The 18,264-nt window shown below is 37.6% G+C and overlaps 1 protein-coding gene across 4 annotated transcripts in view; it reads right to left on the bottom strand.

Moving 5' to 3' along the window:
* Positions 1 to 18,264, bottom strand: part of FBXO11 (F-box protein 11) — a 99,949-nt gene that overhangs the window by 55,484 nt on the left and 26,201 nt on the right. The window contains exon 1 of one of the 4 annotated variants that reach the window (XM_089922350.1): positions 10,905 to 15,799. The exons of 2 other annotated variants lie outside the window; for them this stretch is intronic. The gene's annotated coding sequence lies outside the window, so the exon portion shown is untranslated. Of the gene's footprint in view, positions 1 to 10,904; positions 15,800 to 18,264 lie in introns of those variants that run through there. One more of the 4 variants, XM_089922351.1, reaches the window with a different exon arrangement.

The raw sequence follows: 18,264 nt of genomic DNA, 5'->3' as shown, positions 1-18,264 counted from the left end.
AGTCTGACAGAACAGGTCTAAAACACATTTTACAATTCTGCTTTTTAAGTTATTTAAAATATAAAAATTACCTTAGGAAACACTTTTAGCAGAAGTTCCTAGTTAAATCAGTATTTTAATGAAGTCAAGGCAGGAGAGTTTAGTCCTTTTTTAGGGATTAAACAAAGGGATCCAAAAGGCATATCCAAGAAGATCTCCCAAAATCCAATTAAATAGTTCAGATTTTTCTGAAATAACTGTTGTCCTTCATATACAGTGTTATCCATAAACAAGATGAAAAGACAACCCTCAGAATGGGAGAAAATATTTGCAAATGAAGCAACTGACAAAGGAGTAATCTCCAAAATATACAAGCATCTCATGCAGTTCAATATCAAAAAAACAAAGAACCCAATCCCAAAATGGGCAGAAAACCTAAATAGATACTTCTCTGGAGAAGATATACAGATTGCCAACAAACACATGAAGGAATGCTCAACATCACTAATCAATAGAGAAATGCAAATCAAAGCTACAATGAGGTATCACCTCACACTGGTCAGAATGGCCATCATCAAAGATCTACAAACAATAAATGCTGGAGAGGGTGTGGAGAAAGGGAACCCTCTTGCACTGTTGGTGGGCATGAAAATTGATACAGCCACTATGGAGAACAATATGGAGGTTCCTCAAAAAACTAAAAATAGAACTACTATATAATCCAGCAATCCCACTACTGGGCATATACCCTGAGAAAACCATAATTCAAAAAGAGTCATGCACCACAAATGTTCACTGCAGCTCTATTTACAAAAGCCAGGACACAGAAGCAACCTAAGTGTCCACTGATAGATGAATGGATAAAGAAGATGTGGCACATATATACAATGGAATATTACTCAGCCATAAAAAGAAACGAAACTGAGTTATTTGTAGCGAGGTGGATGGACCTAGAGACTGTCATACAGAGTGAAGTAAGTCAGAAAGAGAAAAACAAATACCGTATGCTAACACATATATATGGAATCTAAAAAAAAAAACATAAAATGTTTCTGAAGAATCTAGGGGAAGGACAGGAATAAACACACAGACACAGAGAATGGACTTGGGGACACGGGGTGGGGGAAGGGTAAGCTGGGACAAACAGAGAGTGGCATGGACATATATACACTACCAAATGTAAAATAGATAGCTAGTGGGAAGCAGCCGCATAGCACAGGAAAATCAGCTCGGTGCTTTGTGTCCACCTAAAAGGGTGGGATAGGGAGGGTGGGAGGGAGACTCAAGAGGGAGGGGATATGGGGATATATGTATATGTACAGCTGATTCACTTTGTTATAAAGCAGAAACTAACACACCATTGTAAAGCAATTATATTCCAATAAAGATGTTTAAAAAAAAACCCCAAAAACAAAGTGCTATACTATGGAACCCTAATATGCCTTACGGTTGTTTTGGGAGTATATAAAAAATTTTAATAAAGCTACAGATATTCACCTAATGACTTACAGGGATGCATCTGTGAGATTATCTGGGACTAAAAATAGGTCTTTTTGTGAAATTAATTTATATGGCTTTTGCTTTATTTAGCACTGTGTTCAAATTAAACTTAACTCCCAGGTGTATGCTTATGACAACTTTAAAACTACGCTGAAAACACTGTGCTACAGTATTTAATTAATAAACTAGGGAAACAGCTTTTTTTCCCCTTTAATCCTTCCATGAGAAGTAAGTAAAATTGTTCTATGCAAAAAAGAAATTATATGTATGGGCAGTCTTTGAATGCCAAGTTTTTAACTAAGAAACACAACTCCCATGTCTTTATATCATTCCCTAGACAGGAATTTCAAACTCTGAAACTTCAACTGATAAAGACAGAGTTATCTGCTTTATCTGCTGGCCAATAAGTCATTTTCAGCAGTTGTCACAATATCTTCTGTACAGGAGTATTTACTTATCTGATTATTTTATTTTTACTATCTTTTTTGATTATTTTAGAGTAGAGGTCTTCAAATTGTGCTGAGGGAAATGTATTAAAGCAGAACAGAGATGAAAAGAAAGAGACTGAGGGTTTATATTTAATGTGTGGATGAATATTATTAAAAATTATCACTCTCTGCCCCCTTTACCTGATATCTTGTTTCTTCATAGCATTTACCATATCATCTAATATCATTTGTCTTACACTAGACTTTAAGTTCCACTGAAACAGGACTCTTGGTTTGTACATTGCTACAAACCATTGACAATGCGCCTACTTTCTGGCAGATGCTCAATATCTGCTCAATGAATATATTAAATATTTTTTTCTCCTTTAATTTGTTAGAAGTGACCGGTTACACTAAGAGGTTTTCTGTAAATAAACAAAGTTTGCATTTCTGGGATTAACTCCACTTGACTGTGATGTATTCTTTTGTTAATGTAAATTGAGTTTAACTTGCTAATGTCTTAAGATTTTTGCATCCCTGCTCATAAGATTAAGTTACATCTTTCCTTGTACTGTCATAAGTTGCTTTAGGTATCGAATAGTTTTATATTATTTAACTAATGTACATAGTACAGATAGATGCTCATGAAATGATCACCCTAATAAGTTTAGTGAACACCCATCATCTCATGTAGGTACAAAAATAAAATTAAAAAAATGTTTTCCTTGTGATGAAAACTCTCAGGATTTACTCTCTTAACAACTTTCATATATAAGGTACAGCAATATTCATCAAATTAATCATGTTATACATTGCATCCCTAATACTTATTTGCCTTGTAACTGGAAGTCTGTACCTTCTGACCACATTCATACAATTCCCCATTCCTCCAATCCCTGCCTCTTATAACCATAAATCTCATCTCTTTTTCTTGAAGTTTGCTTGTTTTAAGTATCACTGACCTACAACACTATGTTAGCTTCTGGTACACAGCACAGTGATTTGATATTTCTGTACATAACAAAATGATCACGACGATTACTCTAGTTACCATCTGTCACCATAGAAAGATATTATTATTGACTAAGGATCCTTAAAATTCTTATCCTATCTGTGATTATATTCCTTTCTGTCTTAATATTGCTTATTTGTACCTTTTTCCCTTAATTCCTCGTTAGAAATTTGTTTATTGGTCCATATATTGATCTCATTATTTGTCTTTTCATTAATTTCTACTTTATATTCAGTCTTTAAAAAATCAGTATTTTTAAGCTAATGAACATCCATTCACCACATTAGCTACAACCTACAAGTTCTGATGTGGTGTTTCTGTGTCAAAGAGTTTCAAATATTTTGTAATTTCATATGTGATATTCTCTTATCTCATAAGCTATCTATATTGTTTTCAAATGTAATTTTTAAAACTCACTGTTGCTGTTCAAAAGTTGTCTAAATATAATTTTTAAACTCATTATTCTTGTTAATTTCTCAATTAAACTGAGGTCCAAGAATATGCCCTATAACACTGACTTCATGAAATCTGATGAAATTTCCATTGTGACTAATTTTACTTTTGTAACCTGAAATTTGTGTACTGAAAAATAATTCATATGCTCTACTAGTGTGTCTATGTTTATCTATGTATACAGGGTTCTGTAACTTTTAAATCAAGCTTGTCAATTGTATTGTTTAATCTTCTATATCCTAAGTTTGTGAGGTATGGTTGTAACTGTAGACTTGTCCATTTTTCTGTACTTTTAGGCTTTATATTTTTCTTCATACATTTCAAGGGTATTACTTTATTCTACTCCGTATCTGACTGACAGTGTGCCTAAGTAATGAATTCTAAGGTAGAAATCATTTTTCCTCATAAATGTGAAGACATGATGCTCAGATGTCTTTCAGGTTTGTTTTTGAGAAGTTCAGTGATATTCTGACTGAAGATCAGTGGTATGTGAGTCTCTCCTCCCCTCTCCAGAAGCTTTTAGGTTTTTCCCTTTATCTTTGGATGTCCTGTAATTTCATCATGATATTCCACAATGTGGGCCTTTTATCACTCACTGTCATGAATGCTTGATGAACCCTTCCAATCTGCAAATTCATGTTCTTTATTTTCGAGAAAATTTCTTGAAATATTTGTTTGAATTACCTCCTCTCAATTTTATGTTTCTGAAACTTCTAGTATTTGAGAGTTGAGCCTCCCAGACTGATAATTCTCTTCTTTTCTTACCCATCTTCCATATTATTGACCTTTTGATTCTAGTTTCTGGAAGACTTCGACTTTAACAATTTTATTTGTATATCTTAAGTTCTATTTGTATTTATTTTACTCTCATTTTCCATTTTCATTCCCCTCCTTATACTAACGCAACTATTCTAAAACGTTTAGTATGACTATTGCCAAACACGGATTACGTGGTGTGACAAGAGACCATTTTTTCCTCTTTTTAATTTTTTTTTAAAATTTCTGAATTGAAGTATAGTTGACTTACAATGCTGTGTTAATTTCTGGTGTACAGAAAAGTGATTCAGTTATACATACATACATACGTACGTACATGTTCTTTTCCATTATGGTTTATTACAGGATATTGAATATAGTTCCCTGTGCTATACAGTAGGACCTTGTTGTTTACCTACTTTATATATAGTAGTTTGTATCTGTTAATCCCAAACTCCTAATTTATCCACCCCCATAGCCTTTCCCCTTTGGGAAACCATAAATTTGTTTTTTATGTCTGTGAGTCTGTTTCAGTTTTGTCAATATTAAGTTCATTTGTGTCACAGATTTCACATATAAGTGATAACATATAGTATTTGTCCTTCTCTGACTTACTTCACTTAGTATGATAACCTCTAGGTGTATCCATGTTGTTGCAAATGACATTATTTCATTCCTTTTTTATGGCTGAGTAGTATTCCACTGTGTATATATGCCACATCTTCTTTACCCATTCATCTGTTGATGGACATGCAGGTTGTTTTCAAGTCTTGGTTACTGTAAACAGTGCTTCTATGAACACTGGGGCACATATATCTTTTAGAATTGGAGTGTTCTCCAGATACAGGCCCAGGAGTAGGATTGCTGGATCATATGGTAACTCTATTTTTAGTTTTTTAAGGAACCTCCATACTGTTTTCCATCGTGGCTGCACCAATTTACATTCCTACCAATAGTGCAGGAGGGTTCCCTTTTCTCCACACCCTCTCCAGCTTTTGTTATTTGTAGACTTTTTAATGATGGCCATTTTGACTGGTGTGAGATAATACCTCATGTAGTTTTGATTTGCATTTCTCTAATAATTAGCGATGTTGAGCATCTTTTCACGTGCCTGTTGGCCATCTGTACATCTTCTTTGGAGAAATGTCTGTTTAGGTCTTCTGCCCACTTTTTGATCGGGTTGTTTGTTTTTTTGTTATTGAATTGTATGAGCTGTTTGTATATTTTGGAAATTAAGCCCTTGCTGGCTGCAATGTTTGCAAGCATTTTTTCCCAGTCTGTAGGATGTCTTTTCGTTTCGTTTATGGTTTCCTCTGCTCTGCAAAAGTTTCTAAGTTTGATTAGGTCCCGTTTGTTTATTTTTGCTTTTATTTTTATTGCCTTGGGAGACTGACCTAAGAAAACATTGGTACAATTTATGTTGGAGAATGTTTTGCCTATGATCTCTTCTAGGAGTTTTATGGTGTCATGTCTTTTTTTAAGATAAATTAATTAATTTATGGCTGCATTGGGTCTTCACTGCTGCACACAGGCATTTCTCTAGTTGTGGCGAGCATGGGCTACTCTTCGTCGCGGTGCTCAGGCTTCTCATTGCAGTGGCTTCTCTTGTTGTGGAGTACAGGCTCTAGGCGTGTGGGCTTCAGTAGCTGTGGCACGCGGGCTCAGTAGTTATGGCTTGCGGGCTCTAGAGTGCAGGCTCAGTAGTTGTGGCGCACAGGCTTAGTTGCTCTGCGGCATGCGGGATCCTCCTGGACCAGGGATCAAACCCGTGTTCCCTGCACTGGCAGATGGATTCTTAACCACTGTGCCACCTGGGAAGTCCCTATGGTGTCATGTCTTATATTTAAGTCTTTAAGCCATTTTGAGTTTATTTTCATACTGTATGATGTGAGGAAGTGTTCTAACTTCACTGACTTACATGCAGCTGTCCAGCTTTCCCAACACCACTTGCTGAAGGTGACAAGGGATCCTGACCACTTTTCTCTTTCACAAGATATCACACTGGCCCATTACAATGGTGATATTACACTGATTGCACCTGGTGAGTAAGAAGTAGCATCTACTCTAGACTTACTGATAAGACATTTACGTACCAGGAAGTGGGAACTAATCCAACAAAAATTCAGAGAACTTTTTCAGTGAAATTTCTATAGGTCCAGTGATGTGGGGCATGTTGAGAAATGCCCAAGGTGAAAGATAAGTTGTTGCATCTGGCCCATCCCACAATTTAAAAAAAAGAAAACCAAAAAAGCCCAATGCCTAGTAACACAACACCTTTGGATTCTGGCAGTAACATATTCCTCATTTGGGTGTGTTACTCTGGTCCATTTACTGAGTGACCCCCAAACCTGCTAATTTTGAGTGGGGTCCAGAAAATAGATGGCTCTGCAATAGATCCAAGATGCCGTGTAAGCTGCTCTGATGCAAACCATATGAACCAGCAGGTGCAATGGTGCTTGAAATGCCAGTGGCAGACAAGGATGCTGTTTGGAACTTTTGGCAGGCCCCTATGTAAGAACTGCAGCACAGGCCCTTAGGCATTCGGAGTGAAGCCCCACCATCCTCTGCACCTAAGTATTCTCGTTTAAGAAACAGCTCTTGGCCCACTACTGGGCCTCAGTAGAGACTAAATGCTTAACCATGGGCCATCAGGTTACCATGCGACCTGAGGAGCTGCTCATCATGAACTGGGCATTATCTGACCCACAAAGCCATAAAGTTGGGCATGCATGGCAGCACTCCATCATCAAATGGAAGCTGTACATAGGAGATGGTGCCAAGCAGGTCCTGAAGGCATAAGTAAGCATCCAATATATGGTGCAATTTCTTCTGTAACCAGGACTCAACAGATCTAGGAATCACGGGGTGGAAATGGAAGCAGCGTCATTATTACCCCCAGTGACCCACTAGGAAAATTTTTGCTTCCTGTCCCCATGACCTTATTATGCTCCTTACTGACCTAGAGGCCTTAGTTCCAAAGGAAGGAATGCTTCCCCAGGGAGACATAACAATGATTCCACTGAACTGGAAGTTAAAACTGCCACCTAGACATTTTGTACTCTTCACACTTCTGAACCAACAAGCCAAGAAGGGAGTGACTATGCTGCTGAAATGACTAGACCAAGGAGAAACTGGACTGCTACTCCACAATGGAGGTAAAGAAGAGTATGTCTGGAATACTAGAGATCCCCAGGAGCATCACTTAGTATTACTATGCCCTGTCATTAAAATCAATAGAAAACAACAATAACCCAATTCAGGCAGGATTACAAATAGCCCAGACCCTTCAGGAATGCAGGTTTTGGGTTACCACACCAGGTAAAGAACAACGACCAGCTGAGTTTCTTGCTGAAGGCAAATGTAATACCAGCTGAGTTTCTTGCTGAAGGCAAATGTAATACGAAATGGGTAGTGCACTTTTTTTTTTTGCAGTTTTTTTTTTTTTGCGGTACGCAGGCCTCTCACTGTTATGGCCTCTCCCATTGTGGAGCACAGGCTCTGGATGTGCAGGCTCAGCGGCCATGGCTCATGGGCCCAGCCGCTCGGCAGCATGTGGGATCTTCCCCGACCGGGGCACGAACCCGTGTCCCCTGCATTGGCAGGCAGACTCTCAACCACTGTGCCACAAGGGAAGCCCAAAAGTAGTGCACTTTTGACCATGTGACCAGTTACAGAAATGAGGACTCTAACTGTCCTGAGTATTTCTTATTTTGTTATGAATATGTTTGTGTGTGTATAAAGTAAACACCTTTGTTTTTCTTCCCTCTCTTATCCCTTCATCATTCAACAAAAAATATACTGACTTTATGTTACAGTATATAAAGTATATATACAAATAACATCACAGTATTTAAATTATGAGAAATCAGGGAGAAGAGTAAACGTCATCCAAAGAATTTGTATACTCCTCTGGGGAAAGGATTAGTGTGTTTTTCGTTGCACGCAGGATAGTTGTATCATGTCAGGTAGTAGTATGACCTCGTAATTGTCTTTATTTGGAGACTCAGTATGGTTTAAGGAGATGTCTACAGGTGTCAGTTTGACAAGAGGGGGACTTGCGATGGTTAATTCTAAATATTAACTTGGAGGGTGTTTTGGACAAGATCAACATTAAATCAGCTAACTGTGTAAGCAGAATGCCCTCCACAATGTTGGTGGGACTCTTCCAATCAATTGAACGTTTGATTAGAACAAAAAGAACAGCCTCACCAAGCAAGAGGGAATTCTCCAGCATACTATCTTTGGACTTCATCTACACCATCTGGTCCCCTGAGTCTGGCTGCTGGCCTTCATACTGAAACTGTACTGTCAGCTCTCCTTGATCTCCACCCTGCCAGACGACACTGCAGACTTTGAGTTCCCAGACTCCATAATCATGTAGGCCAAGCCTCTAAAATCTCTGAATCTCTCTTCGTGTGTGTGTGTGTGTGTGTGTGTGTGTGTGTGTGTGTGTGTGTGTGTGTGTGTGTGTGTGTGTGTGTGTGTGTGTGTGTGTCTCCACTGGTTTTCTCTGCAGAACCCTCATGAATACACACAGATTTTTCATTTACATAAATGTTTTTGTTACTACCTCCTCATTCTGTTTCTTACATTTTCCACTACTTATTTTTTTTAAATTTAATTTATTTATTTTTGGCTGTGTTGGGTCTTCGTTGCTGCACATGGGCTTTTTCTAGTTGTGGCAAGTGGGGGATACTCTTCATTATGGTGCACGGGCTTCAGTAGTTGTGGCTCATGGCTCTAGGGCGCAGGCTCAGTAGTTGTGGCACAAGGGCTTAGTTGCTCCATAGCATGCAGGATCTTCCTGGACCAGGGATAGAACCCATGTCCCCTGCATTGGCAGGCATATTCTTAACCACTGCACCACCAGGGAAGTCCCTGTACTTCTTTTTAAAGAAAAAACTGTTTTTTTTCTCCTTTAAACTTACTTATCTATCTATCTATCTATCTATCTATCTATCTATCTATCTATCTATCTATCTATCTATTTTGCTGTGTTGGGTCCCAGTTGAGGCACATGAGATCTTTGTTGCGGCATGGGGGCTCTTTAGTTGATCCATGCAGGATCTTTAGTTGTGGCATGCAGGATTTTTAGTTGCGGCATGTGGAATCTAGTTCCCTGACCAGGGATGGAACCAGGGCCCCCTCCACTGGGAGTGCAGTGTTTTAGCCACTGGAGCAGCAGGGAAGTTCCTCCAACTATGTATTATGTGCATGTGTACAACTAATCAATTGCTTCTGATTGCTGTATAAAATGTGTGTATGGGTTGACCTGTGTCCCTTAAAGATATGCTAAAGTTCAAACCTCTGGTACCTGTAAATGTGACCTGATTTGGAAATAGAGTCTTTGTAGATGTAATCAAGTCAAGATGAGGTCAACAGGGTGGGCCCAACTCCAATATGACCGATGTCCTTATAAGAAGAGGAAAACACCATGTAAAAACATACAGGGAGATACTCAAAAACTCAAAATGGATCAAAGACCTAAATGTAAGGCCAGACACTACAAAACTCTTAGAGGAAAACACAGGAAGAACACTCTTTGACATAAATCACATCTTTTTGGATCCATCTCCTATAGTAATGAAAATAAAAACAAAAATAAACAAATGGGATCTATTAAACTTAAAAGCTTCTGCACAGCAAAGGAAACCATAAACAAAAGGAAAAGACAATCCACAGAATGGGAGAAAATATTTGCAAACGAAGCAACTGAGAAGGGATTAATTCTCCAAAATATACAAACAGCTCATGAAGCTCTATGTCAAAAAAATAAACAACCCCATCAAAAAGTGGGCAGAAGATATAAATAGACATGGTCTAAAAGCACATGAAAAGATGCTCAACATCACTAATTATCAAAGAAATGCAAAGCAAAACTACAATGAGGTATCACCTCACACTGGTCAGAACGGCTATCATCAAAAAGTCTACAAACAATAAATGCTGGAGATGGTGTGGAGAAAAGGGAACCCTCCTACACTGTTTGTGAGAATGTAAATTGGTATAACCACTATGGAGAACAGTATGGAAGTTCCTTAAAAAACTAAAAATAGAACTACCATATGGTCCAGCAATCCCACTCCTGGGCAAATATCCAGAGAAAACCATAATCCGAAAAGATACATGCACCCCCAATGTTCACTGCAGCACTATTTATGATAGCCAAGACATGGAAGCAACCTAAGTGTCCAACGACAGAGAAATGGATAAAGATGTGGTACATACAATGGAATATTACTCAGACATAAAAAATAATGAAATAATGCCATTTGCAGCAACATGGATAGACCTAGAGATTATCATACTAAGTGAAGTAAGTCAGAGAAAGACAAATATCATATGATATTACTCTCATGTGGATTCTAACTTTAAAAAGATACAAATGAACTTATTTACAAAACAGAAACAGACTTACAGATATTGAAAACAAACTTAAGGTCACCAAAGGGAAACATGGGGGTGGAGTGAGAGATAAATCAGAAGCTTGGGACGAACACACACACACACAGACACACACACACACACTACTATATGTAAGACAGATAACCAACAAGGACCTACTGTATAGCACAAGGAATTCTACTCAATATTTTGTGATAACCTATATTAGAAAAGAATCTAAAAAGAAAGAATATGTGTACAACTGAATCACTTTGCTATACACCTGGAACTAACACAACATTGTAAATTAACTATACTCCAATACACACACAAAAACCGACATACAGGGAGAATGCCATGTGACAATGGAGGCAAAGATTGGAGTGACATACCTGTAAGACAAAGGGTGCCAAGGATAAACAGCCACCACCATAATCTAGCAATGGGTAAGGAGGATTCTACCCAGAGTCATGGAGAGAGCATAATCCTGCTCACATCTTGATTTGGGAATTCTAAACTCCAGAACTGTAAGAAAATAAATTTATTTTAAGCCACCTGGTTTGTAGTACTTGGTACTTGGTTATGGCAGTCCTAGGAAACAAATACAATGTGCATTCACAAATTTCACCTATCTACATTCAGATGGTAAATGGGATACCTAGATTGCCTCCAACTTCCTGCTGCTACAAATAGTACTGCAATGAACATCCGTGTACATATCCCCTAGGAAACTCTTACAAAAGTCTACACTCCTATTAACACACTTGGCATTATCCAGTGTAGTAATTTCAGAACGTCCACAAATGTCTCCCTTCATAAGTGGAGTCTTATTGCTCTCCCCCTAAGTATTGGCTGGACTTAGTGACTTGCCTCTAATGAACAGAAAAGTGATAGTATGCAATTTGGGAGAAGAGATCATAAAAGGTATAGTGGCTTCCTGTCTGCTCCCTCTTAGATCACTTGCTCTGGGGGAAGCCAGATGCCATATATCTTAGCTCAGGCTTATATAACAAAATACTATAAACTGAGTGGCTTATCAACAAAAGAAATTTATTTCTTACAGTTCTGTAGGCTGGAAGTCCAAGATCATAATGTCAGCATAGTTGTGTTCCAGTGAGGACCTTCTTCTGGGTTGCAGATGGCTGACTTCTCTTTGTATTCTTACATGGTGGAAAAAAGAGTGAGCAAACTCTCTGGCCTCTTCTTCTAATCCCAATCATGAGGGCTCCACTCTTGTAAGCTAATCATCTCCCAAAGGCCCCACCGCCAAATACCATCACATTGGGGATTAGATTTCAACATATAAGCTTCCAACATATAAACTGGGGGACGGGGGGCAGGAACACAACATTCAGTCCATAACACCATGTCATTAGGAGCAAGCAGTCTTATGTATCCACTCAAGCAGCCCTGTGGATAGGCCCATGCAGTAGAGAACTAAGACCTTCTGCCAACAACCAACAAGAAACTGAGTCTTTCTGCCAACAGCTGTGTGAATGAACCATCCTGGAAGCAAATATTCCAGCCCCAGTCAAGCCTTCAAATGACTGTGCCCTGGGCTGACAGCTTGACTGCAACCTCATGAGAGATGCTGAGCTAGAACCATCCAGCTACAATGCTACCAGATTCCTGATCCTTGGCATCTGTGAGATAATGTATATTGTTTTAAGATGCTAAATTGGGGGGATAAACTGTTATGAGGAAATAGATAACTAATGCATTCAGTTTTCTAGTTTTGTCCAAATTAATAGGTATAAAGTGACAACTCATTTGTTTTAATTTACACTTTCTGACAACTAACTTTGAGCACCTCTTTATAGTCTTATTAGCTTTGGGGTTCCTCCTATAAATTGCCTCTTTAGAAACTGTATGTATTTTTATATTAGGGTGGTTGTCTTTTTCCTTTTGATTTTTAGGAGTTCCTTGCATTTTCTAGATGTTAGATCCCTTGTTAGTTTTACATTTTACAAATATCTTCTCTCATCCTATCATGATGTCCCTTCAATACACAGAACTCTTTAATCCTGATGTAAACAAATTCATTCCACTTTTTGACTTATAAACTGGGGGACGGGGGGCGGGAATGTGCTTTTAAGTTTTGTATACAAAGTCCTTCCCCATTCCTATGTTACAAACAAAACCTGTCATCATTTCCTTCTATTACTTTAGAGTTATATCTTTCACATTTCATATCTGCTCATATTTTAAATTTAGAGCTCATTTTTGCTCTATGATGCTCCTTATTTATAACCTCTAGTTCTGGTTTCACAAAAAGAATAGCTTCTTTTAGCCTTCTGAAGCTATAACTGTCTTTCAAGTTTTCTTCCTCCCAGTGCCACGGCTGCTTCTTCCAAGTCACTTGTTTCCATCTTTCTGCTTTGGCTTCCATCTTTCATGTTACAGGTTCTCCTCAACTGTCTGGTAAATCTCCAGCTGTCCATTCATATATTAGAGCTAAGGCATTAAATGCTGTTTAGAAATTCTGTGTGGGGTTATGACTGGTGAGTTTAGTGTAGAGCAGTTGTTCTCAGAGTGTGGTCTAGGAATTCTTGGGAGTCATCAAACAATGACTTTCAAGGAGTCTTAAGGTCAAAACTATCTTCATTATTAATACTGAGACATTATATGCCTTTTCCACTCTTATTTTCTCACAAGTACACAGTGTTTTGCAGAGGCTACATACATGACATGGAATATCACATCTGGTCAAATGCAGAAGCCGATATTAAAATCCAGCCGATTTTTTATTCAGCTGGACATCAGACTTGCAAAAAAGTGAAACTGCTACACTATGATTTTTGTTTTGGAAAATAGTTATTTTTCACATACGTATATGATGTTAACATATAATGGGTTTATCATTTTTTAAAGGAATATCTAAAAATTTTGTTTTAATTTATAATATAGTAAATAGCTATAACCCACATTTTAAAAAGTTCTTAGGGAGCCCTCAAACCAAAATATTTGAGAACCACTGCTTCAGAGTAATAAAGTAGGAACATAAGTTTCAGTGTCAGTACTGGTCAAGTCTATAATTTTAGACAGGATTGTTTTCCAAGAGAGTACCCTTCTAATCTCTTCCCTGAAGGGCATAAAGCTACAAATCAAGGAGTCAAAGAGCGTTACAGCAGAGATTTTCAACTTTGCATACGCAGACTTACCACTTAATCACCATTTTAGGTTTGATGGCCTCACTTTCACCTGTATCTGGTATATTTTCTCCTATTAACAGCTTTTTGCCTTGATAATAAAGAGGCAAATATCTAATTGTACAGGATGCAAGAAGGGAGGTGAAGTCTAACTGCACTTTTTAAGACCTTAAAACCAGCACTGAGTACTCTGGGTTTCAGCCTTGTCCTACACTCAGCCTTCACAGATACCATTGCTGCTAATTCCTGAGTCTTTGGGAAAGAGTGGGTGCTGGCATGATTTGGCTTGTCTCTTATAGCTTCCATTCCTGCAGACTTACTTTCAACTTCAGTGGGTATGCTAGGTTGGTTACACACCCATTCATGTATTTTTCAGTTTCCAAAATGTTAATTTCTTTTGTCTCTTTTCCCCTTTTCTGTTTTTGAAGGTTTATGTCTTTTAAAAATTTTGCTGTAACATCACAGTGTTCTGAGAGGAAACAAAGATAATCCATGGGTTCAATTCACCACATTTCCACCCCTTTACCTGTAATCTATGTTCCTTGGCTTTGAATCTATCTCTTGTATGTAGCAGTTTACTTGATTGGTTTTTAAACACATATTAACACTTAAACACATACATTCCATCCATTAACTGTAATTAACTATATTTCTACTTTTTCTGGTTATCATATTTATTCTTTTTCTTTACTTCGCACCTTCCCCTTTCCTGCCTTTTCTCACACTTTAACCTTCAGTATACCATTTCAACCTGGGTACAATGGACTCCTTTAAAAAAATTTTTTTAAGGCCATTTCACAACTAATTTACAGGAGAATTAATGGATAATGAAAAGTAACTTTATTAGAAATTTTAATAAGAATTTAAACATCACAAGACTCTTTGTTCTAAGTAATTTTTTACACACAAACATAAGAGATGAAAGAACACTACCACAGGACCTTTTTTTTTAGCAAAAGGGAATGGTTCATGTTTGTGCTGCAAAATATTCCTATTGAGTGACTAACTGGAAGAGAATACCCTATTTCGTTTTGTCCTTAGACATATACCGTGCATTCATCAGAAATATATATTGTGTGTCGGGTTCCCTGGTGGCCTCGTGCTTAGGATTATGGGCTTTCACTGCCGTGGCCCAGGTTCAATCCCTGGTCAGGGAACTGAGATCCTGTAAGCTGCATGGCGTGGCCAAAAAAAAAAGAACTATATTGTGTTTTCATCAATTCTTGAGTTTGAAATAATTTGAAGTATATTTTCATATAGGATATGATCATCTCAAGCCTCATAATCTGAGATTTCATGTACATGATCAATTTCACTAACACATATGATCAACTTCACTACCGTAGTAGAGTTCAGAGAAGTGATATCCAACAGAACTTTCTGCAATGATGAAAACATTTTATATCTCTGCAGTCCAATATGGTAGCCATAGTGAAATGAGGCTAACAGTTACATTCTCTCTACATAACCACTTCATGATTAGTGTGACTGAGAAACTAAATTTTAAATTCTATTAATTTTAGTATAAATATGGTAGCCATGTGGCAAGTGGCTACCATATTGGACAACTCAGGTCTAGAGTGCTATTTCTCTTTCTGCACTGATCTTTTTTTGGGGGGAGGGGGGCGGGGGAAGCATGCTTGTGCGATCTTAGTTCCCCGACCGGGGATTGAACCTGGGGCCTTAGCATTGAGAGCACAGAGTCCTAACCACTGGACTGCCAGGAAATTCCCTGCACTTATCTTTTGATCTGTATGTCTCCCATCTTCTTTTATACCTTTCTGAAGGAGGATGCAATTCTTGAGCAATGTAATTTAAAAAACCCTGAAAAGTGACTATTTCACTATTGCATCTTCTATTCAGGACATTCCACCATCCTTGCTTTATTATTGTTTTAGTCTATTTTAGCACAGTAGGAAATAATTAATGGTAATGATGAAATCCTAGAATTAAGTAGCAAAATATTTCAAGATACAGGAACAGTAAGATAACCTGACATCCCATAATGTACCTTAGATTTATACAAAGGGTCTGATGGACCCATATGGTAACTGCAAGACAGAATGATATTTTAAAAAACAAGTAAAACTTCTCTGTTCTTTGGAAGATCTTGAAGAAAGAATAAAAGTCATAAAATACCAACCCTGATAAGTAGTTAGAACTGCTCAAAAAAGAAAATAAAAAACTAAAATTAGGCCACGTAATCCTGATGGTATACTGAAGGTTAAGCTTTCTTCATTCTCTTATTTTAGTTCCACTGGCCTGGAAGCCATGGATTTTATTTCTTTTCTTTTCATGGGTACTCCTAAGTTAAAAAAGAAATAAAAGCAGCAGCAGCAGCAAACATGTATTAAGTGCTTATATGCACTAAGTAGTGTTCTAATGGCTTTATATGTATTTCACTTAACCCTCCCTGCAACATTATGAGGAAGTTTAACTGTCATTTTCACTTACAGATGAGAAAATTTAGGCACAGGAACGTGAAGTAACCTTAATATCATACAGCCAGTGAAGGATAAGCTAGAATTTCATCCGGGTAGTCTGGCTGCAGAGCCACAAAAATAGCTATTCATTTTTGTAAGATGCCCTAAAGTTTGTCGGTATCTCTGTACTCACTTCTTGTGAACAAGATAAGAATAGTAGCATTCTTGACTCAATGTAATCCCCTTTCTTCCAACTTTCTTGTTATTGTCTAGTATTTTGGTCCTACTTTTTAAAATATTATAAATATTTACAATCAATACTCAACTTGATTAACATATTTTACCAATTCTTTGCTCACAACATATTCTTTTATTCAATTCCTCCCTTTAGTGTACTATTCTTCCTGCTCAACTACATCCTTCAGTTCTTGCATCAAGTTTTTATAAGTGATGAACTCTTAGGGGTCTCATTCTCGCTGATACTTTAGATGGGTACAGAAGTCAAGATTAACAGTTATATTCCCTGTACATTTTGAGGAAAAAGTATCCCAAAAGTATCATTTTCTTCTGGAAATTATTGTTCTGATAAATATACCATTAGTATGACTGATATTTTGGTACAGGTACCCTGGCTTTTTTCATCATTTTAAAGAACTCCTTATTTTTTATGTTCTGCAATTTCACTATTGAGCATTTAGAAGTAAATTTTTTAGAGTATTTATCCTGCTAAGCCATTGTTAATTAATGTACAATTTCAATATGGAAACTTAGGTTTTACTTCAATTCTAAAAACTGTCTCATTAAATATTGTTTCTCTACTACTTTATCTAATCTCTCCTAAAATTTCTTTTGGACAGATGTTTAAATATTTCTATCAATCCTCTTAATTTTTTTTTTTTGCGGTACGCGGGCCTCTCACTGTTGTGGCCTCTCCCGTTGCGGAGCACAGGCTCTGGACGCGCAGGCTCAGCGGCCATGGCTCACGGGCCCAGCTGCTCCGCGGCACGTGGGATCCTCCCGGACCAGGGCACGAACCCGCGTCCCCTGCATTGGCAGGCGGACTCTCAACCACTGCACCACCAGGGAAGCCCAGTCCTCTTAATTTAAAAAAATTTTTCATTTTGCTACCTTCTGGGTGAATTCTTACGTTCCAAGATTATGTGATTATGTTCCAAAGCACTAATTATTTTATTGATTGTATTCAGTATAATACATCTTATCTACTGAGTTTAGTTAAATGATTTCTATAGCGTTCTCTTTTTATATCTATTTGTTAATTTGTATGTATTTAATTTTGGTTTTCTTTTATGGGTATTACTCATTCCTTTATCTCCCTGATGACCTTAAATATATTTAGTTATTTTAAGACTGTTCTTCACAGACTAAGGATTTACTTGAAAGACAATATCAACTATTCCCCTACTCCAGCACAAAAGGAAACATACTATAAACACTGTACTATGATTTTCTTTTTTCCCACTAAGCAAACAAATCTTGAAGATAATTCTCTATCAGTATACAAAGAGTATTTTCTTTTCTTTTCAGTAAAGATGTTGACCTGTTTTGTTTTTTTAGGGTTAGCTTTTCTTGTGTGTTTTTGAATTTTTGTTTGCAGGTCTATCACAAGTCAAAGTTGCACGTGTGAGTAGTAGTGGTGGGGGGGTGTGGGATATGTTTATGTGCTTACCTCACCTTAACAGCTTTTCATTTGCCGCCACCTCTCACTCAAGCCTCCCACCCCACAATGAGGTTTGTAACTGCTACAGATGGCTCTTCCTGGAGATGCAGTCACTACATCATGGGCAGGCTAGCTCAAATCTTATCTAGGAGGTTTCATTGTTTCCTTCTACCACTGTGGATGTGCAATTTACATAAGCCCTATCCCTCAGCAGTGTTCACACAGCCCTTTTCAACTCTTTCTTGACTCAGCCCCCTAGTTCCTTGAGTAGTGAACAAACAAGTACTGTACCTCCCTTATCCAATCTGTCCACCAGTATAGTTTTGGTCTCTATCCTGAAAAAAATGAACTTTCAGAGCATCAGCCTGCTTCTAAATCAGATTCAGGTAGACCCACATATTTAGTCCCTACTTAACACATTTTTTAAATTCTTTTAAGTCCAAAGAGGCTAATTTTTATTTTGTTATTAAGCACCAATATATTTTCATTCTGAGAGGCACTG

This window comes from Delphinapterus leucas, chromosome 13 (assembly GCF_059928025.1).
Source record: "Delphinapterus leucas isolate spDelLeu-1000000601 "Yukka" chromosome 13, BTC_Dleu_Yukka2, whole genome shotgun sequence".
Lineage (NCBI taxonomy): Eukaryota > Metazoa > Chordata > Mammalia > Artiodactyla > Monodontidae > Delphinapterus > Delphinapterus leucas.
Note: the sequence above shows the minus strand (reverse complement) of the source record. Positions and strands in the feature narration are given on the sequence as shown.